The sequence below is a fragment of the Macrotis lagotis genome, chromosome 8 (assembly GCF_037893015.1).
Source record: "Macrotis lagotis isolate mMagLag1 chromosome 8, bilby.v1.9.chrom.fasta, whole genome shotgun sequence".
NCBI lineage: Eukaryota > Metazoa > Chordata > Mammalia > Peramelemorphia > Peramelidae > Macrotis > Macrotis lagotis.
In genome coordinates, this window is record NC_133665.1 from 164,460,263 (window position 1) to 164,482,211 (window position 21,949).

The 21,949-nt window shown below is 34.9% G+C and overlaps 1 protein-coding gene across 1 annotated transcript in view; it reads right to left on the reverse strand.

Annotated features, from left to right (window-relative positions):
• The window catches only part of TAFA1 (TAFA chemokine like family member 1), a 544,623-nt gene that overhangs the window by 72,862 nt on the left and 449,812 nt on the right, over nucleotides 1-21,949 (reverse strand). The gene's annotated exons all lie outside the window — the stretch shown is intronic.

Sequence of the window (21,949 nt, forward strand, 5' to 3'; positions counted from 1 at the left end):
TGTATTGGTCCCTTATTTCCTAATTCCAACGAAAAATGTTGCCCTCACCACCATGATGCTATCAAACCTATAACAAGTTATGTTATTTCCTCACCTACCTTGTTTTGTTATTTGTTCTATGCTTATTAAAAAGGGAACTGTCTATCTCCTTTCAGTCTTTGGCCTAAATTGGAGGCATCTATTGACCAAAATTATTAGAGGGTTAATACCTTGCTAATAAATTATCTTGTTTGAATAATACATTTCTCACTCTATCTTTGCTGAATTTCACTTTCATCAACAAAGGAATTAAAGCAAAAAGCTTAGAGGTCACTTAGTACAACCCTTTCCTTTTACAGATATAGACTTCAGTTTAGAGAATGAAAGTAATTTGCCGAAGTTCACAAAGGTAGCATAAAAGTGGCACAGTAAGGATTCCCTTTTAGGCAAGTAGAATTAGGGAAAGATATAGGAGGGTGTGAGGCCTGAAATAATGCCATATGAAGGTGGTTAGGGAAATTGGAATACTTTAATTGGAAAACTAAGACTGTGTGTGTGTGTGTGTGTGTGTGTGTGTGTGTGCTGGTGATGGCTATCTCTAAGCATTGCAAAGATAATTTTATTTTTTCTCTTGACCAAGTAAGATGTGGTGCAGTGGATCAAGAACCAGCCCTAGAGAAAGAAGGACCTGAGTTCAAATTCAGCCTTAGACACTTAATAATGACCTAATTCAGTGTGCAAGACACTGAAACCCATTGCCTTAAATAAATAAAATAAAAGAAGACCCAGGGGTGAGATGCAGTAGATAGAAAACAAAACAAAACATAAGAATTGGAAATCCAAGACCTAGGTTTGAATCCTGTCTGTGTTATTTCTTCTATGACCTGGGACTAATTTCTTATTTTCTCAGGGTTTCAGTTTCCTTGTCTCTAGAATGAAGGGGTTGAGATAAATGACTTCAAAGGACTATTGTAGTTCCAAGTTTGTGATGCTATGATTAATGGCTTAAAACTACTTATGAGACAATTTAGGCTGAAAGTCAGGAAACACTTCATAAGAAGGAGAGTTAACCCAAAATGAAGTGGACAGCTCCAGCTGGTAGTGGCTTCCCTCTGATTGTAGGTCTTCAAAGAGAAACTGTAAGCCTATATGTAGAGTACTTTCTAAGAGATTTTCTCAAAAAAAAGGTGTGTCTATATTTTATTAGTTGACTTCAAAGGTTTATTTCAAATCTAATTCCTGCATTGAATCTTTCTATGCTGCTAGGGCCATGGACCAGCCTTCTTTGGAAACATTATTGGGGCCTCCATTTTTTTTTTTTGATTGATTAAGGATTGGCTATGCAATAAGAAAAGCTGGATTCAAATCCTGACTCTGGGTAATCCATTTGTAAATTGAATATTTATATTACCTGCCTCATAGTTTAAAATTGCAAAGTATTATATAGTGGCCCACAGGATTTTTGAGTTGGAAGGGACATCAAAAGTCATATAGTTCTACTATCTTATTCGAAGTATGAGAAAACCGAGGACCAAACAAAGGGCAAGGTCAAACAGTTAGAAATTGGTAGTTATGGAATTGGTGTCTATATATTCTTGCTCCAAGGCCAATGGTACTGATTTTGTATTACACGATCTGTAAACTGCTATTATTGTTATTATTATTGCATTGAAGCTATCTATCAGCATTTTAATTCTGCAACCAGGGTATCTAGGTAGCTCTCATAATCTTTTTTGTAGAAATCCAATTTATGGTTTCTGTCTTTTTTATTAAATGAAGTATAATTGGCAAAAACAAGACTTTTAACAGCAGTTTGAATTATTTTCTAATTAAGTGGGCAAAATTAGAACCACATAAATGGAATTGTCTATATTTGCTAATACGTACCCAAGTGGTGAAAAGAACAGGCATCTGTCTCTTTAAACTTGAGTGGTTATTAATACCGTCCTCCTTCTAGCTGTTCATCATAGGCAGAGCCCTAATGCAATCTCAACTTTCCATAGAGACATCTGTTTGGGCCACCTTCATGGTAAATATAAAACAATTGACATGTTTTAACAAAGTTTCTTGAATGTTTTTTTAACATTCGATTTTATAAAGTATGCACCCGCTTGTCCCGCAAGTTCCTTGATGATTCCATGGTTAGTGATATTTGCTGAATTGGATTTGGACCAGATGGATGGCCAGTTGTGGTAGGATCACAGACTGCAACAATGCCTTTGTAACTTATGTGTTTGAGAGCCAGTGTGGCATATTGAGGGACATCGTGGATTTGTAACCAGCAGGATTCAGTTTTCTCCAGTTACTAATGATGTCACCCTTTATAAGTAATCTTATTTGCCTGGCCTTCTGTTTACTCATATATAAAAAGAGGATTATATTATCTGTAGAACCTATGTTACATGGTTATTGTGATACTATATTATATTATATTACTATATTATAATATCATATTGGACTGTATTTTGAAAACCTTAAGGGTGCCATCTACATATCAGTAATGTTACTGAAGAAGAAATAGAGGGGAACTGACTTAGCTAAGGTGATACAGTTTCAAAATCATAGCTAGAATGTGAATTTGCCAGGTTTCCCTAGGTATGATTCTCTTTTGGAAAGATCAAAGTATTCATCTATCTTCAGTGAAATATATGTGATAAATTTGGAGAGAGTGGGGCATGATGAAATGAGTATAGAAATTAGAATCAAAAGTCTTGGGTTTAAATCTTGGATTTCCCACATAATATCTATGGGTTCCTGAATCATTAATCTGTAAAAATCACTAAAATGTTTAGAATGCTTATGTTACCTTCCTTACAGGGTTAATACATAGATGACACATGTGATCCCTAACACAGGATACTCTTCCCTTAGGATGGGAAACCTTGAGTAAGCTCAGTTGATAGGATTCAGATAGGTAGCCCTTGGATGGATCTGGTTGAATCTTCATTATTTCTTAATTCAGTTGACCTTGAATTTGCTTATCTCTGTTGAGTCGCTTCATTTTTCCTATATACAGAGTATCCCCAATGTCTTAGTACCTCTGAAATGAATTAAGGTGTGATTTTTTTAACAGCTAATTAAATTATAAATTTTTCAGCTCATTTAGCTGTGGAATACACTAAGTACTAAGTACTAAGACTTTTGGGACACCCTGTATATCTTGTTTTTATTTTGTTATTTTTCATGTTGTCTCCTTCCATTAGACCATTAATTCCTTGTGATCATGGACTGTCTTTTGCATTTCTTTGTATCTCTAGTGCTTAGCATAGAGCCTGACATCAGGATTATCCAACCACTCTTAGTAATAAGAGCTAACTTTTATATAATGTTTTAAATTGTATAAAGGTGCTTTACAAATATTATCAAAACTCTTGTGAGGTAAGTGCTTCTAGTATTCCTCCATATATAGACAAGAAAAATGAAACAGGTTAAGTGACTTGCTCAACATCACACAGCTGGTAAGTGTCTGAGTCTGAATTTGAACTGAGGTCTTCCTGATCTCAGGTGCAGGGCTTTATCCACTGTACCACCTGGCTGTCTAGTGCCAGAGCCAGGACTTGAATATTCATCTTCCTGACTCTAAATCCGGATCTCCATTCAACATACCAGAATGCCTCTCTTAGTAGGCACTTAATAAATTGAATGTTATTTATTTGTTGAATTGCATCATGATCATATAATCGTATTCCTTGAAAGTCTCTTCAGAATTTCCAATTTATATAAACCTAGAAATTCAATGGAATTTGATTTCTTTTCGATGGTTTATAGATCTTACTTTTTTTGTCCCTGTCTATTCTATTTTATTAGGCTTGTAGTTTTTACCATGTTTCCTATGATAGAATAGAGCAAATATGGCATGATGGAGGGCACCATCTAGAAATTTCTTGTTGTTTAGTCATTTTCAGTCATGTCTAACTCCTTGTGACCTCATCTGGCTTGGCAAAGATGCTGGAGGGGTTTGTTATTTTCTCATTTTACAAATATGGATAATGAGGCAAAGTGACTTGCCCAAGGTCACACAGCTAGTACATGCCTGAAGCCAGATTTGAGCTCAAGAAGAGGAGTCTTCCTGCCTCTTGGTCCACCTGTTATCCATTTGTTTCTACTAACTGTCATGAAATTTACTAAGCGCATTTAAAAATAAAACAAAATGAAACACCAGGGTAGCAACTTGCACGGGTTAGTGGGAAAGTTATTGAGTCACAGGATCAAGATTTGAATCCTGGCTCTATCATTTAATACTTCTTTGATTCAATGAAATAAATAAAAAAATGATTAAATAGCTACTGATGATGTTTATATCTCTTACTCAAACAGGGAGGTGATGCCAGTGCTAAGTCACCAGTCTCACTTTACCCTTTGAAAGAATTTGGGTTCAGTGGTTAGATATGAATCAGGATGAGTGGAGATGGACCAAGGCAGTCAGGGTTAAATGAATTGCCCAAGGACAGGTAGTAAGTGTTAAGTGTCTGAGGTCAAATTTGAACTCAGATCTTAGTGATTCCAGGATTGCTTCTCTATCCACAGTACCATCTAGCTCTCTCCATTAAATAATGTTTCAGGCAGTGTGCTAAGTCCTAGAATAGCAAAGAAAGGCAAAATAAGAGAAAGAAACTAAAAACCTTCAATCCTCACCCTTGAAATTCAATAGTTTCTCTTCTCAAGGAACTCATAGATTATGGAGGAAGATAGAATGCAAACAACTATGCATACATACACACATAATTTAGGGTTAATTTGGGATAGTCTCAAAGAGAAGGTGCTGGGATTCAGGAACACTGGAAATGCCTTCTTTCAGAAGGTGGGACTTTAGTCAAGTACTGAAGAAGGCTGACTTAGTAAGAAGGAAGAAAGGTCCCAGCAAGGGGGGGAGATAGCCCCTGAAAATACAAAAGAGTGGGAGATGGAGTCTCTTCTGCTAGCAAGATCTTTCTGTCACCGGGTCATGGAATATTTGGAAAACCATAAACTATTAAAAAACCCTGGAAGGATAGATAGGGACAGGCTATGAAAGACTCTAAAAATCAAACAAGATAGTGAATTTCATCTTGGGGGCAACAAGGAGTTACTAGAATTTACTGGGGTTGACATGGGGCTGATGATGGACTGGGATTGACATGGTCAGATCTACTAATCAGGAAGCTCAATTTGACAATTCAGTGGAGGATGGACTGACATGGAGAGAGAACTGAGGCAGGGAGAACCACTAATCCTGGGTTATTGCCAGGTGATGAGAGTTTGCCCCAGGGTATCCACAGTGTCACTGGAAAGAAGACGGGTAGATATTGCAAAGGTAGAAATGATGGGACCTGGCAATTGGTGGAATATGGGATGTGGTGAGAGATTGAGAGAAGACTAGTATGAGAACTAGGAGTTGAGCCTGGGTGTCTGGAAGGATGCCCAAGATAGTAATAAGGATGTTCAGAAAAGGGAGGCTTCTGGGGAAAAGATAATGAGTTTAATTTAGGACATGTTGAGTTTAGGTTATCAATAGATATCCAATTAAAGATGTCCAATAGATAGTGGGAGATGTGAGCCTAGAGCTCAGGAGTTACACAGGGTGGACATCTAGATCTGAGACTATCTCCATAGAGCTATCTTTTAAAATATGAGATATTGACTCAGATGCCCAACCCTAGACTGATGATCCTGTGTTTTTTTTTCAATGACTTAGGATCTTCTTTTGAAATGGTCATAGTAAGGGAGTCCCAGTTTACTTTAATGATTTCAACTCATTATATTACAAAGTCTTTCAGATTTTATGGAATTCAGTATGTAAAGAAAAAAAAAGTTTGGAAGCCAGTTCTCATAATTCATCTATGCCCAAGTTTCTAGCTTCAACAATTTTAAGTCAAGTATTCCACAATTCTACAACCATTTAAAAGTACCCACTAAGTGCAAAGCTCAGTGGAATTTGCTGGTAAAAAGAAACCAAAGCAATGCTTTCTCTTAAGAAGCTGAAGCTTTATTAATAGCAACAGCCTCTTCACCAATGGAACACAGGAGAAATCACTTGAATGTGGTTTCCCAAGCTTTACAAACTGTTAAACACTTTACCGTATCTATAAGCCAATCTACTTAACAAGGAAGAGTGATGACAGAAGCAGTGACTTGAACTGGGTGCATTTTTTTTCTCCACAAACATCTGGCTTTTTATTAGCTTTGTCAAATACAAGAACTTCCTTATTCCCCTGTGTTCTCCTCAGAGAAAAAGATCCACAGCTGTGTGTACATTGCATAAGGGGGCAACAACTCAGCTCCCTTGTGCAATGAGACTGGCCAGATTATTTTTGCACTTATTTGTAGGGGCCAATGTCAATGTGCACAAACTCCCCTTTCTACCCCGCCCCCCGAAAGCACCCTATGTGTTTCTCAGGGGTATCATTAAGCAATCAATTCATATTTAGGCTAAGAAAAGAAGGATGAATCTTTGATGTTTCCTAGCTAATATACTAGCTAGTCATGAATTTGGAACAGAGGTACAACTGAGATTGGGCAATGAGAATTTTGACCCAGGTCTTGAAAATTTAGAGAAGTGAACTTGTATTTCTTCAACATTGTAGAAATAATGCAATTTAGCCCCTAGTTAGCAAGAACAATTTGATAAGCTAGGAAGCTACCAGATGGCATTCTTCCTCCCCTTGGCAGCTGCACCTTAGGTGAAAAAATTGATTTGAGGGCTCCTTTCATTTTTCCCCCAGATGTCAAAATTTCTCCTTATAGCTCTAATCTGAAGATTTAGTTATGAAAATGAAAATTTTTTGTTCTTATGCCCCAGATATTAAATATGTATTACCCTTTGACCCAGCAAAACCATATCCTAAAGAGTTCAAATAAAGAGGAAAAGGTATTTATAATGGGAATTAATGTTAAGTGCTTTGATAGAATTTTAGAGATGGAAAAAATTGCAGAAGATGATCACAGATTTAGAGTTGGGAGAAAATTTAGAGGCTACTGAGTCTAACCCCCTCATTTTTATTAATGAGGAAACTGAGGCATGGAGAGGGCAAGTGATTTGCCCAGAGTCACATAGGATTCAAATGCAGGGTTTTCTGAACTCCACACCTATTTCTCTATCCACTAGCTAGAGGTGGCATACATGCATACATACACACAAACTTTGGACACCATGCAGCCCCAAATCAGTGATCATCTTCTGCAATTCTTTCCATCTGTTTCCCTGTGGAGGGAAAATATGGAAATTGAGGTGATGCTCATCACTGGGAAATGTATACCAAGTTATGGTACATGATTATTATGGAATACATAAGAAATGATGAGCAGGATGGTTTTAGTAAAACCTGGGAAGTTGTATATGAACTAATGCAGAGTGAAGTGAGCAGAAGCAGAAGCTCATTGTACATAATTACAGCAATATTGCAAGGATGATCAGTTGTGAAAGACAGTGTTAACTCTGATCAAGACAATGACACAAGATAATGCCAAAGAACCTATGGTGAAAAATCCCATCAATCTCTAAAACTGATAAGTTATGAGTGCAAATTGAAGTATAAGCTTTTTGCTTTCTTCCCTTTCCTTTTTCAGTAGGTTTCTTTAGTAACAATAATATGAAAATATATTTTGCATGACTTCACATGTATAATCAATATCAAATGGCTTGCCTTCTTAAGGAGTAGGGGAAAGGAGAGAGGGAGAGAAGGTGGAATTTGCAATTTTCAAAAATTAATGCTATGTATTCACATATTTATATATTATATTGGTATTTTACCATTATTGTTTTCCTTCCTAACCTTCTGCATTTTTATTTCATATTTTTATAAAAATTCTGAGAAAGTGCTCATGAGCCTTACCATATTTCCCGAAATTCCATGAATAATATTAAAAATAAAAGGTTAAGAACCTCTGATCTAGATGCAATCTGACACAAGAAGGGTACAGTAGGATTTATGACTTGTTATTCTGGGAAGCTGTGACTGTCTTACTACAGCTCAAATATGCATTAGCTTTTTGTAAAGCTTGCCATGTCATACTGTTTGCCTCATATTGTACTTACAGTCAGTTAAAACTGCCAGGTATTTTTCAGGAAAAAATACTGCTCTCTAATCAACTCACTCATCTTATGCCTAGGAAGTTGATTTTTGAAGCTAGGATTAAAACATTAAATTTAATTTGATTTGGTTTAGTCAAATTTCCAATTTTCTGCTCTGTCAAGTTTCTTTTTTTTTCTTTTTCTTTTGCTCTTTGACTCTTGATTCTGTCATCTAATGTGTTAGTTAATTCTTTTCAGTGTCACATACAAATATAATAAGGAGGTCTTTATCCAAGGCCTTGATAAAAAAAAATAATCAAACTGCATAAGGACAAATACAAATCTCTGAAATAGTCCAGTGGAGACCTTCTTCCATACTGGCATTCAACCAATAATGGTTAGTTTTTGAATCTGGCCTACTCTATATTCATTAAATTATCCCAAAATGGAATGAACTCATTAGAAAGTGGAGTGAATCTTCCTTATGGCATGTCTTCAAATACAAGTTGAATGATCATTATGAGGTAAGTTACAGAAAAAGATTCTTTTTCATACATGGACTGGAAAAGAAGGCCTCTGAATGAGATACTGGGAGCAAGACATTGGTGGAATAGTGCATGATCAAAGTCAAATAGACATAGAGGTCACAAAACTATAGATATGAATTGTCATGGGCTACATGTAGATTTAGAGAATCATACATTTATATATTTTGTTATTTATTTTGTTGACTATTTCCTAATTACATTTTAATCTGCTTCAGGCCATATTTAGAAGTGTTTGGGGCTGCATGATGTCCAAAGTATGCATGTATGACACCTCTAGCTAGTGGATACAGTATTAGATGTGGAGTTCAGAAAACCCCTGCGTTTGAATCCTATGTGACTCTGGGCAAATCACTTGCCCTCTCCATGCCTCAGTTTCCTCATTACTAAAAATGAGGTAGTTAGACTCAGTAGCCTCTAAATTCTCTCCCAGTTCTAAATCTGTGATCATCTTCTGCAATTCTTTCCATCTCTAAAATTCTGTCAAAGCACTTAACATTAATTCCCATTATAAATATATTCCAACATCTTCACCTCATATGCTGTAAATTGCATTCTCTTTATAAAAGTTTGTGTTTTTTTTTTACTCTAAAGTCATCAGTTCTCCAACAGTAAGGAACAAAACTAGTCCTTTGGAGTGGATAGGGTTGACTTTAAATTCTGAAGAATTTCCAGTGAGTGGTTCAGTTTAAATCCTTTGCTTTTCAGTTAAATTATACTGATGGCACTGGAAAATTGGGAAGAGAGAGAGAGTTTGATTTGGCAGGAAAGAAATGGCAAGACACCTCTCTAGTATGTTCTTTTGTCTCCCAATTACAAAAAAAATAAAGTCAGATCTGAGGGATGCTTCAAATGAGATTAATTACTAAATGCTCTAATAGATCTTTCATCTCCATACAGAACCATAACTAGCAATTTTCATGCCAGGGATATATACTATGTTTTGTACCCTCAAATTAGCAATGTACTTTGTAGTCTGAATGGGATATAAGAAGTAAGAGAAATTCACTTGCTTGGGAGGGGGAAGTAATTCTATGAAATAATCCCAATCTATAATTCCCAAATAACAATACGTTACATCCTTGAAATTTCAATGTCCTATGACATAGCCCTAATCCTTTGGCCATAGTTTTAACTTTGCCTCTAAGTTCAAGTTGGGCAATCTATTGGAGCATCATTACAAATAGGGAGCTGCCTTGAGTTTTCTCTGGACTATTCCTTTTGTCTCCCTATGATCTCAAAGCATAATTTGACTCATGCAACAAACTCATCATCTTTGCCACCCATATCCATTAACATTCTTTGGGAAAGGAGAGGAGAAATTTGTTCACCTTGTCTGTCTGAAGTATGCCATTTTCACTGAGTGAGAAAGCTCTCTCATCATTCTCTCATCCCCATTTTCATGAGCCGGAATCCTACTCATTAGAATTCTAGTCAGCTTCCTGGGCTCTCAGGAAGGTGTTCATCAGGCAGTCTTTGGTGCAGGTATTACAAAGCCTGCCTTTTGGGATGCATGGATAGCCCAAAAGAAATGGATTGGAGACAAAGGAGGAGATAAACTATTATCAGGAGGAAAATATATTGACATGAAATAACACCTGTCTACATTTCTAAACTCGATCTCATGCTAGCAATTCCCCACCCTCAGTGAAGAAACTAAATCAAGATAGAGAGAAGAGTCTTGAGATGGAAAAGAGTCTTGAACATTTAGATCAAAACCTTCTTATTAATTTTTTTGAATGAGATTCCTCCATGGCAGTTGTGGAGTGGGACAAATGGTTTTTGGGTGAGAGGAGTGCTGATAACAACATGGGTAGAAGCTGAAGATATTAAAGAAGGCAATTGGATTTGCTTTTCTTTACTCTTTTCTGAAGCATTCATCCAGAGGTATAGGAAAATGAATAGGGAGATTTTTGATTGTCTCAATTAATTGTTTCTTGGGGCTCTGTCTCAAGTGAATAGTAGTTATATTGAGTGTTAATTCAAAGATTGTTGCTCTCCTTTTCCATTTATACTCATTTGTTTAGGTTTGTTGTAGGGGAAAAAAGGCTCTCCTGTTCTTCATCCCTCCTGTCACATTGATAGCTGCATTAATTCTAAGATAATAAAGGGCATTATTAGTACAGTAAAAGGAATATTGGTCTAAGTATCAAGTATATCTAAACTCTATGACAAATTATCTATGTGACTATGACATATTACATCTGTGGGACTCAGTTTCCCTATATGGAAAATGAAGGGGCTGATTGAAATGGCTAACAAATCCCTTCTAGTCCTGGCATTATATAATAAAATGCAAGAGGAATAATGCCCCCCCCAAACAAAGAGAAATCAAGTACGCAACAATATGTTATTGATACATATCCTATGAACCCATTGTCTCGCCAACCGTATTATAAGCTTCTGGAGATAAGGGGCTATCTCATTTTGGTTGATTGACCTGTTTGAGGAGTCATTTGCTGGAGAACAGAATCCATAAACCAAATACACTCTCCCCTATTCCTTTGCCTCCAGTTTAGGCCAGACACACAGACAGCTTCCTACATTCAGGAAGCAAGTGATTTCTTCTCTGAGCTATTTGTAAAAACAATATAATAACTGGTAACACTTGATCCCTTTTAGTTATCTCTGCAGAAACTCTCTCAATCAAAACCTAGGAGCAAAATGTGCTGTGGTCAAAAGTCATTTGTGAGGAATTTCCTTTATCACTAAAGTGTGGAACATAACTAGAAAGGACTTAAGAGACTATCTAGTCCAACTGCATCAATTTACAATTGAGAAATCTGGCAAATCAGGCAACTGACCCAGTTTATTCAAGTAGTAAGTGCAAAAGGGAAGATATGAACCCATGTCTTTTGACCAGTCCTTTACAAAGTACTCTCACTCGGTACCAGAAGATAAGGTCTTTGAAGTCACTTGAAGTATGAGATAAAGGGAAGCCACTGTCTTTGTGGCTGTTCCTGGGGAATTCTATTGTGGATGAATATAGGGGAAGGTCTAACACATCCTAGTTTGCCTCAGTTTCCTCATCTGTAAAAAAGGGCTGAGGATGGAAATGACAAACCACTCCAATATCTTTGTCAAAATTCCAAATGAGGTCTCAAAGTTTCAGACATGATTGAAAAATGACTCAGACCTTGACCAGAATCATTTACCCATTAGCCATTAGCCATTAACCATTTTACCATTACCCATTAACTCTGTAGATAAGTCTAGGGAGTGTTCAGAAGCATGCTGAGGTCAATGTTTTTTGGGGTCACATAACTAATGTTCAAGTTTGGGCTTTGAACTTGTCTTCTTTGATTACATGACCAGTGTTCTAAATACAATGTCCTGTGCCTCTATGTTTATATATATATATATATATATATATATATATATATATATATGTATGTATATATATATAGTGAAATATGAAATTGACTCAGAAATAAAATTAAACTAATGAACTGTGAATCTTTAAAGCTGAATAAACCACTTGGCTTTATTAGCTTAGCTGGCTTGGTTTATTATCTATTGCAAAAGTCGGAGTTCTTGGCCAATAATTATTCACCTTTTTGATTAGTACTATTATTTCTGTTCAATGTCTGACATTATAACATCAAAAAATTTGAGTCAATTGAATATTACCATATTAAGCATGGGGTTAACTCTTTCTGTTAAATTAGTTTAGGTTTTCCCTTCAGAACCTCACAGTGAAGGCCATCCCTTCAATACATAGCTGATTAAAGCATTCCATAATTATCAATTTCAAGAAATTACTAGAATTTTGGTGCCTTGAAATATCTTATTACTATGTTATTTAAAATTCATAATAATTGAAATCAGTGTCAAAGTGACAAAAGTTTCATTTTTTGCTCTCAATCTCATATGATTTACCCTTTGTTTTTAGGCACTAATAAACAGGTCTTTGAAGGGGAGAGCACATATTTTCCTCCATCACAAATGAAGTCATCTGATTCTGTCCATTGAAAAAAACACAAACATCTTGAGTGGTTTCCAGTGGTGTTGTGGAAGGACAGGGCTATAGATTTTCTTGGGAGTGTGAAATAATTCACAAAGCTTGCTCGTTATTCTTAGAGACAGCACATTAATAACACGGGACTCTGAAATCTCTTCTTATCTACGCCGATGCACACTAAGAGGGATGAGAAGCTGACTCCTTAGATTTAAAATAACATTTTTTCCCCTTTTTCAAGAAATAAGAATTGATTGAAAGAGCTCTCACTCGGTACCAAAAGATCAGGTCTTTGAAGCCACTTGAGGGATAAGAGATAAATGGAAGCCACTGGCTTTGTGGCAGTTCCTGGGGAATTCCATTGTGGATGAATATTGGAGAAGGCCTAACAAAATTCTGTTTTTCTCCATGTCTGCCAAGGGTTGGGTGTTTACAACACCAGGAGGTTCTGGTAATACACAACTTTTTAATGCAGATTCCACATCCCAGCCAAATCTTTGTGACTACCTGGGTGCTTGTGAAAAAGAAAGGGATGATGATTTGGCAAAGGAGTTAATGAAACTGGCACAAACCAGATATGTTCAATATTTTCCTCTGACCATTTTTATGATGACAGATTCTGTCAAGAGACTTATGTCTCTTCTATGATGAGATGAAGGCTAGTCAAGCTGGCCCTTTTTATGGGAAACTCTGAAGACAAATAATAGCTCTCATTTAAATTTTAGGATATGTAGGAGAGCAGGTCTGACCTTGGAGTCCAGAAAATCTGATTCTGTCATGTCTGTGTTTCATATAGGTGTGAGTCACTTAATAATATTTCAGGGGGGTCAGGCAACAATCTAAGATGATACATTGCAGAATAATTATTGGTCTTTATTAGTAGAAGTTTCTTCATTGAGCATCTCCTACATGATTGAAATTGTAGATTTGAATAAGAATAAACAGATCTGTACAGTGCCTTTCTTAACCTTTGTCTTTTTGTATAGATCTATGAATTTGAAGTCAGGAAGACTAGATACATATCTGACTTCAGACATTTGATAGGTATGAGATGCTCAGCAAATCTCATTTTCTTCATCTATAAAATGAAGTAACTGGTAATAAAATTTTTGCCATACTTTTTGTGAATCTCAAATGAGAAAAATATATGCAAAGATCTTTGCAAATTTTAAAACATTATGCCTATATATTATATATAATATACAAATTTATACATACACATACATAATCATCTTTTCTTATGACCATGGTGATGCTTATTTTTACATGAAGTCCTCCAGACAGCACTAAAACACCACCAAGATTTCTTTAGAGGAGTGCTCTCATGTCCTGTACTTATTAAATTGATGTTATACAATAAGCATAAAACTTTATAAATTTTAATGAGTTAGATTTGCTTATATTATTCACTATCATTTTTATTATTCAGTTAATATAATCACTATCTATCCTCACTTGTGGTCATCTCCAAATTCAATGAGCATTTCTTTATTTTCCTCTAAATCATTAATAAAAACTTGGAATATCATGGAGACAAGAATAGGTCCTTGGAAAGCTCCCATTAGGGCAACAACAATTCATCATAATCATTCCATGAATGCTTCATTGCAACAGCTTTCAATACATCTAATTGTAAAATTCCCCTTTCTCCATCTTATCCATAACACAGTTATGAAATACATCAGTTAACTTTGTAGACAAAGTTGCAAAGGAGCTAGACACTTCCTCTCCCCATGGATATTTATCACAGAATCACAGAATTTATTTTGCTTAAAAGACATCAGTAAGCCAATCAATCAATCAAAAAGCATTTAGATATACAAAGACAGTCTCTGCCCTTAAGAAGCTTAAGGTCTATCAGAGAAGACAATATATTAATGCAAAAATATATGCAGAATTAATATGAAATAAATTTATAGAGGGAGAGCAGGAGTGCAGGTATGTTAATGTTAATTTGAAATCCCTTGATCTACTCATCTTGTACTGAAATTAATCTGTGATTTCATCAATGCTAGTTTCCCCTCTGATGTGGATAAAAGCAGAGTCACACTGGCCCAAACCACAAAACAGAAAAATTCAAAACAATAATCAGCTTAGTAAGTTGTCAAAAAAGAAAATGAGGTTAGGAAGGCAAGGCATGTTTTCAATTAACCCATACCGTTTCCTAGTGATCCCTACTTCCTATTTGAATAATGACAAATCTTGCATTTAAATGATACTTTTAATATTGGATGTTTGATTGATAACTTGTCTTACATATATCTATTAATATATTTTAGATAGTAACATTTTTTTTGAGACAATCAGGATTAAGTGCCTGGCCCAGGGTGATACTTAGCAGTGTCAATTCTCTGAGGTCAAATGTGAACTCAGACCCTTCTGACTCCAGGGCTGGTGATTGCTACTAAGCCACCTACCTACCCTGATAATAACTTTTTTGGCTGTTGCTTTTTATTTTGTTTTGGTAAGGCAATGTGGTTAAGTGACTTGCCCAAGGTCATACAGCTGGGTAAGTATTAAATGTCTGAGGCTGGATTTGAACTCAGGTCCTCTTGACTACAGGACCGGTGCTCTATCTACCGGTGCACTACACTACCTAACTGCCCCCTGATAATAACTTTTAACAAAAAAAAAATTAAGGACCTTTTAAAATATTTTTACTACTATTTTGACATTATTTTAATGGCAATAAGGTTTGAAATCACAAGTGAACTAGTTACATGAGGAAGTTGATACATGACCTTGAACTTGCTTTTTACTTAAACATTATATTCTTGACTTTATGATCATAAATCTAGAGCTGGAGGGCCAAACAATGTAACTTCCTCATTTTACAGATTAGGAAACCAGAACAAGGGATACTGACACTTGCCCAAGGTCTTCCAGGTAGTAAGGATGAGAGGAAAGATTTGAAGCTAACTTTTCAAGTCCTAGAACAAATGTTCTCAACTTTTGGAAATTGCTCTTCATGGTCTTCATATGATTATGTCATTGGGCATCACCTTGATTTAATTTTTCAAACTCTACCTGATTTTGCCTTTTGTTTTTGAAGAGTCAGATTATTGGAAGACTAGGTAGTTGGAAGACTGTACATTTTACTTTTAGTTAGTCTCAATCGAAGTTATCATGGGGGGTTGGTGTTTCTCCTCCTTTATTCTTGGTAACAGAATAATTAAATAATAAAACATTACAGAGTGTGAATTAAAGTACAATAATTCATACTGACTCTAATATGGTATAACTCAGGAGTCCAAGGGTACAATGCTATCTTCTTCATAACTAATTGTAAATGACTTATCCACAATTTTAGCCTTTGAATATGCTTTTTCAGTTATAAGAGAATAACCTGTATTTCCTTTTTAAATAAATGAATTCTATTTAAAATAGTCTATTCTTCCCTTAAATAGAACTTTTCAAAAATTGGGGCAAAGTTTCTCTCTAATTTTCTGGGATTATTTTAAATGACTTGAATCATCAGACAATTTAGTAGATGTTTTACTCAGAATCAGTGTTTATTGAAAACACTGCAGAAGTCTCCTAACTTGCAACTTTGGGAGTAACTATTCATTTTAAAGCTTACGATCAGAGACAAATTTGATCAAAATGAATCGGATAAGGAGAAATTGATATTTGGATTGTCTCCTGTCTTTATGTGGAATACATGGTTTCTCTTAATTTTTAGAAGATCAAAAAAAAAAAAAAGACAAATACCCAGTATTAATGAGATTCTGTAAAAGTCAAAAGTAGTAGCTGTTCCCAGAAGCTATGGTGCTGAAGAAGCTCTGGTTTGATTTGAAAGAAAACCAAGATATCAATCAAATGGAGTCTTCACTGTAGCAATCATTTGGCTACTTAAGGAATTATCTGTTTATTTTTTAACAATTAAAAATGCATGTGGGAATGTAGTACAATCTAGGCAGTGGTGATAGAATGTGTGGATATCTGAAGATGGGAGCTGGAATGTTGTTTACAAGCAGTGGTCAGTAGAAACACTTTTGAGTGGAACACAAAGTAATGTATTTAGAAAGGTAGCCTGGGGTGAGATTTGGAAGGGTTTTAAATGCCAAACCGAGAAGGCTGACATTTTGGAAACTTTAAAATTGTTTCAGGGGATAAATATGTAGAATCATAAGATTGAGATTGGTCGATATTGTAATAGGAGATTGTAACCACTAGCCTCCTCATTTTCTGGATGAGAGGAAGGGAAAAGAAGAAGATAAACATTTATTTCATGCCTACTAGGTGCCAGGCACTATGTTAAGTGCTGTATAAATAATTCATTTGCTCCTTACATCAACCTTGATAAATAGATACTATTGTCCTTATTTTGCAGTTGAGGAAAATGAGGCAAACAGAGGCCAAGGGATTTTTCCATCAAGGTCACACAACTAGATTCTTAGGTTGAATTTGAATTCGGACCTTTCTGACTCTAAGTCAAGTGATCTTTTCATTGTACCACCTGAAAACCAAAGAGAACTCTAATGGAAGAACAGAAAAAGGTTTTAAACTGAAATGTCTTTCTCTCTCTAAATCCAGTGCTCTTTCCCTATTCCCACAGTGCTTATTTCCAGTGTTCCTCATGATGATTTTCAAAAAACACTATCTGGTTTGTGAAAAGATTTTTGACTTCTGGTAATTTATCGTCCTATGTTGAACACTGAATTTTTCTGTGTGTGTGTCAAAGTTTTTTTGGGAAGACTTAATTCTAAATCTATTTGCTGTTCCAGTATCTCCAGAGAGTTCAGATTTTTCTAAGATAAGGCACAGGTCTTTTTGAAACACAAAATTCTACTATTGGATAAGATTGCCTCTCCCATTGACTTGGCACCTGGTGCTTTCTCTTTTCTTGCCAGGATAGATGGGCCATTATTGTGCTTTCATCTTGAAGATTTTTTGATTCCAAATCATTAAAGGTTAAAAAAAAATAGAAATTGAATGAAGATGTATTGTTATAATAGTCTATACTGCCTCTGGTGATGAGTACAGGGAACCATAATTGGTTTCTAATGCTTATTGCCTCTTAGAGCCAACAGGCCCCTCTACCCACCATGAAAAAAGTTTTAGCTTCTCTAGCCATGTACCTTTTCTGTAAGTGATTGCTTTAGATAATTCATTAAACACTATTGCTTCAGAAAACAATTGAAACTGAGTAACAGAAAAAAAGAAGCTCAGGGAAGGTTCAAGTGTATTGCAACATCATGCAAAGAATCATGAAAGACAAATAGCCTAAAGGTTATCATCATAGAACCAAATGCTAGGAAAAGACATGGAAAGATAGAGCATTACTTATGGGTAGCCCATGAATCCACTGCTTTCTTCATAATATCAGGGGAATTAAGAAGTCCCTGGAATGTTGGGTTAACTTCCTGCATTGAACTAATGAAAACACATCAATGTCAGTCACAGACTGGAGAAGTATGAGTGAGTTGAGATCTACATTTACAAACAATACCTACAACTACAAAGATCAGTCATTTGATTTCTTTAGTGTAACACGTATTCATTTGAAAATAATGTAATAAGTTGTAGGAGATATAAAGACAAATGAAATTCTTCCTGCCTGCCAGGAGTTTATAATCTACTGTAAGTAATATGGACACACAATGCCTTTATACAGGAATACACATCTATACCTATACATGTGCATATATATATATATATATATATATATATATATATATATACATATATATGTATATATATACACAGATGCATATGTGTATAAATATGCATGTTATTCATGTGTGTTAATTTGAAATCCCTTGATCTACTCATCTTGTACTCAAATCAATCTGTCATTTCATCAATGCTAGTATTCCCTCTGATGTGGATAAAATGTAGATATCCTTTGAGCAGATCCATGGTATCAAAAAGATTTAAATAATAGCAGTAAGATCTTTAACTTTGATATGGTAAATATAAATAGCTATAACTCCAATAAACACAAATTTTGGGGGGAGTCCTCAATAATTTTTCAGAGTAAAGGTGTTCTAAACCCCAAAAAACCCCGAGAAGTACTAATTTGGATGATTCCCCAATCTACTTGGTTTTGTTAGTATTTTATATTTGCAATTAACAAAAATCTGTCTTTTCCTTCTTCCTCTCCCCTCCCTACTGAAAAAGAGAAAGTTTCATTATAAATATGCTAAATCAAGTCAAAAAATTTCATCATTGGTTGTATTTTAAAAAGTATGTCTCATTCTGCAGTTGGTGATCTCTCTATTAGGAGAGGCATAGTCTACTTCATCATTGGTCCTCTGTATTCAAGGTGATCATTGTATTTATCAGAGTTCATAAGTCTTTCATGTTGGTTTGGTTTTTTTTTGACAGTTCTTTTTATTACATAAATTGTTCTCCTGGTTCTGCTCACTTCATTCTGTAGTATTTTATTCAATACTGCCCACCTTTCTCTGAATATGTCCCTTTCACAATTTTTTATAGTACAATAGCATTCCATTACATTTAAATACAATAATAATATGTTCAACGATTCCCCAGTGGATGGGTATTCCAATTCTTTGCCAGCATAAAGAGAGCAACTATGTTATTTTGCATTTCTGAGTATTCTTTATTTTTACCTATCTCTTTTAGGAGCATAGGCCTAGCAGTATTCATTTTGGATCAAAAAGAATGAAGTTAAATAACTTGTCATCATTCGGGAATGACTACATCAATTCCCAATTCTACCAATATGCATTTTCCCATAGTCACATGAACACTTATAATTTTTAATTTTTTGTCAACATTGCCAATATAAGCAGTATTTTCTTTAATTATTAAACATTAATTATTAGTAATTTAGAAGGTGACTATAGATAATTAGAATTTTTGAATCAGAAATTGCTTTTCCAACCCACTTGGTCTTCTTGCTATTTCTCACATGTCTTGGTGCCTTTATGCTAGGCATCCCAATCCAACTTATCAATGAGAGGAGGGCTCTTATTCATATAAATTTGTATTAATTTCTTATTTATTTAGGATAAATCTTATCAGAGAAACTCATTTAAAAATGTTTTCCCAGTTACTGGCAATTCTTCCAATTTTATATATGTTTGTTTTGCTTGTGAAAACCTTCTTAATTTTATGTAATCAAAATTGTCCATTTTGTCTTCCATAGTTCTCTCTGGTTTTTTTTTTTTGAAAAGGAATGATCCCTCTATCCATAAATCTGAAAGTTAATTTCTTCTTTTTTCCTCTAACTTATTTATAATGTAGTCCTTTATGTCTAAATCATGTATTCAGGTATAGTTTATCTTGGTATATGGTGTGAAATGTTGATTTACACTGTTTTTGACAGTCTGCTTACTTGTTTTACTTGCAATTATGGTGAATTCTTACCCCAATATCGGAGTCTTTTGGATTTATCAAGCATTAAGATATTGTGTTATTTTGCTTTTGTATGTTGTGTACCTAATTGTTTTAATAATTAATCTATTTCAAATTAGTACCAAGTATTTTGTAGTCTATACTGATATCTAGTGCTGCTAGTTCCCTTTCCTTTACATATATCCATATCCATATCTATCTATCTATCTATCTATCTATCTGTCTATCTGTCTATCTATCATCTATCTATCTATCAATCTATCTATCTATCTATCATCTATCTATCCATCTATCTATCATCTATCTATCTGTCTATCTGTCTATCTATCATCTATCTATCTATCAATCTATCTATCTATCTATCTGTCTATCTGTCTATCTATCATCTATCTATTTATCTATCTTTCTATATATTCATTATTTCTCTTGATATTTTTTAACTTTATTTTTCCAGGTGAATTTAATTATTATTTTTTTTTCTTGCTCTATGGACTAATCCTTTGATGGTTTGGTTGAACAATTAAATAATTTTAGGTAATACTGTTTTTACTATAATGATTTGTTCTATTCATTTCAATTATCTATTTATTCATAATAATTTTCTATTATTTAAGTCTGGTATTGTTTCCAGGGCCGGTGCTTTATCCACTGCGCCACCTAGCCACCCCCACTATTCTTCTTCCTATATACTTTGGTCCAGCAAAATTGGCCTTGTTATTTCTCACACAACTTGGTGTCTTTTTACTAGGCCATGGGAATAGATTTTCTTTTCACTTTCTCTTCTGTGGAATCTCTTACCTCTTCTAAGATATCCCAATGGTGCTTGCAAAATTGTGCTATAAGGAAAAGAAATTCCCAGAGTCTTTTCAATGGCAGTTGATTGAGTGCAGATAAAAGTGTAGAATATCTTATGTAACTCAAGTGTCACATGCTATATTTTTTTTAGGGTTTTGCAAGGCAAATGGGGTTAAGTGACTTGCCCAAGACCACACAGCTAGGTAACTATTAAGTGTCTGAGGCCGGATTTGAACTCAGGTATTCCTGACTCCAGGGCCGGTGCTCTATCCACTGTGCCACCTAGCTGCTCCCATATGCAATATTTTTAGACCCCCCCCAGCTACTGTTGCCCTCCCTAACTTATCTCAAATTTATTTTGCATTCATTCAGTTGCTATTTATTTCATTTTTTCAGCTTTATTTTTATTTTTACCTACTGATATATATATATATATATATATGTACATTACTCTTATCTTAAATCAAATCACAACTTTCATATTTGCAGATCACATCACACACTCCCCTATTTCAATTTCAATCTATTGTGTGTGTGTGTATGTATGTGTATATATATATACATATATATATATACACATATATATATATATACATATATATATATATACACACATACATACACACACACATGTATAAATTAAATGGGGAATTTTGGGGGAGTTTTATAGAATTTGTACATGACATGGGAAGGCCAGGAGATGACACTGAAAAAACCCTTAAAAATTCAGAAATACAAAAAATGTTTAAAGTGTTTCATATTGACTCAAATTTTGTGATAAGATATTGTAAATGCCCCATAATAGAAAAAGAAAAAGAAAAAAAATCATTCAGACTTCTCCAGTACCAAGGGAGGGGCATAATTTTATGCAAAAGTTTCAGTTTGTGGGGGCACTATGTCTCTAACTCTTACAATGTGGAAGGGATAATTGTAGTAAGTTTCTCAAGAGCATAGTCTTTCAACTTTTGTATCCTTGGTGGCTAGCACAGGTCTTGGAATGCCATAGGTGCTTAATAATTGCTTCTTGATTGGCTGATCTCTGAAGTAAATTGTATATCTAAAATTCAATGGTAAGCCATAAAGGGCAGAGGAATTTGAAGCTCCATGAAACTTTACAATACTCTACATCCCTCCCAATGAGAAAGTCAGGTTGGATTAGACTAGTATTTAATTTCTAAAACAATTTCTAGCCCTACATTGAGATTTCACAAAATGAAAAAGTTAGCCATTTAGTTTAATCACTTCACAGAGTCCCTACTGAAAAATAAAGTCATGAACAATCCTCAAGGATCTTCCCTCACCACTTTTGGAGTCATGTTCTGTTTCAAACAAATGTCTTCATTTTTGCCATGAATT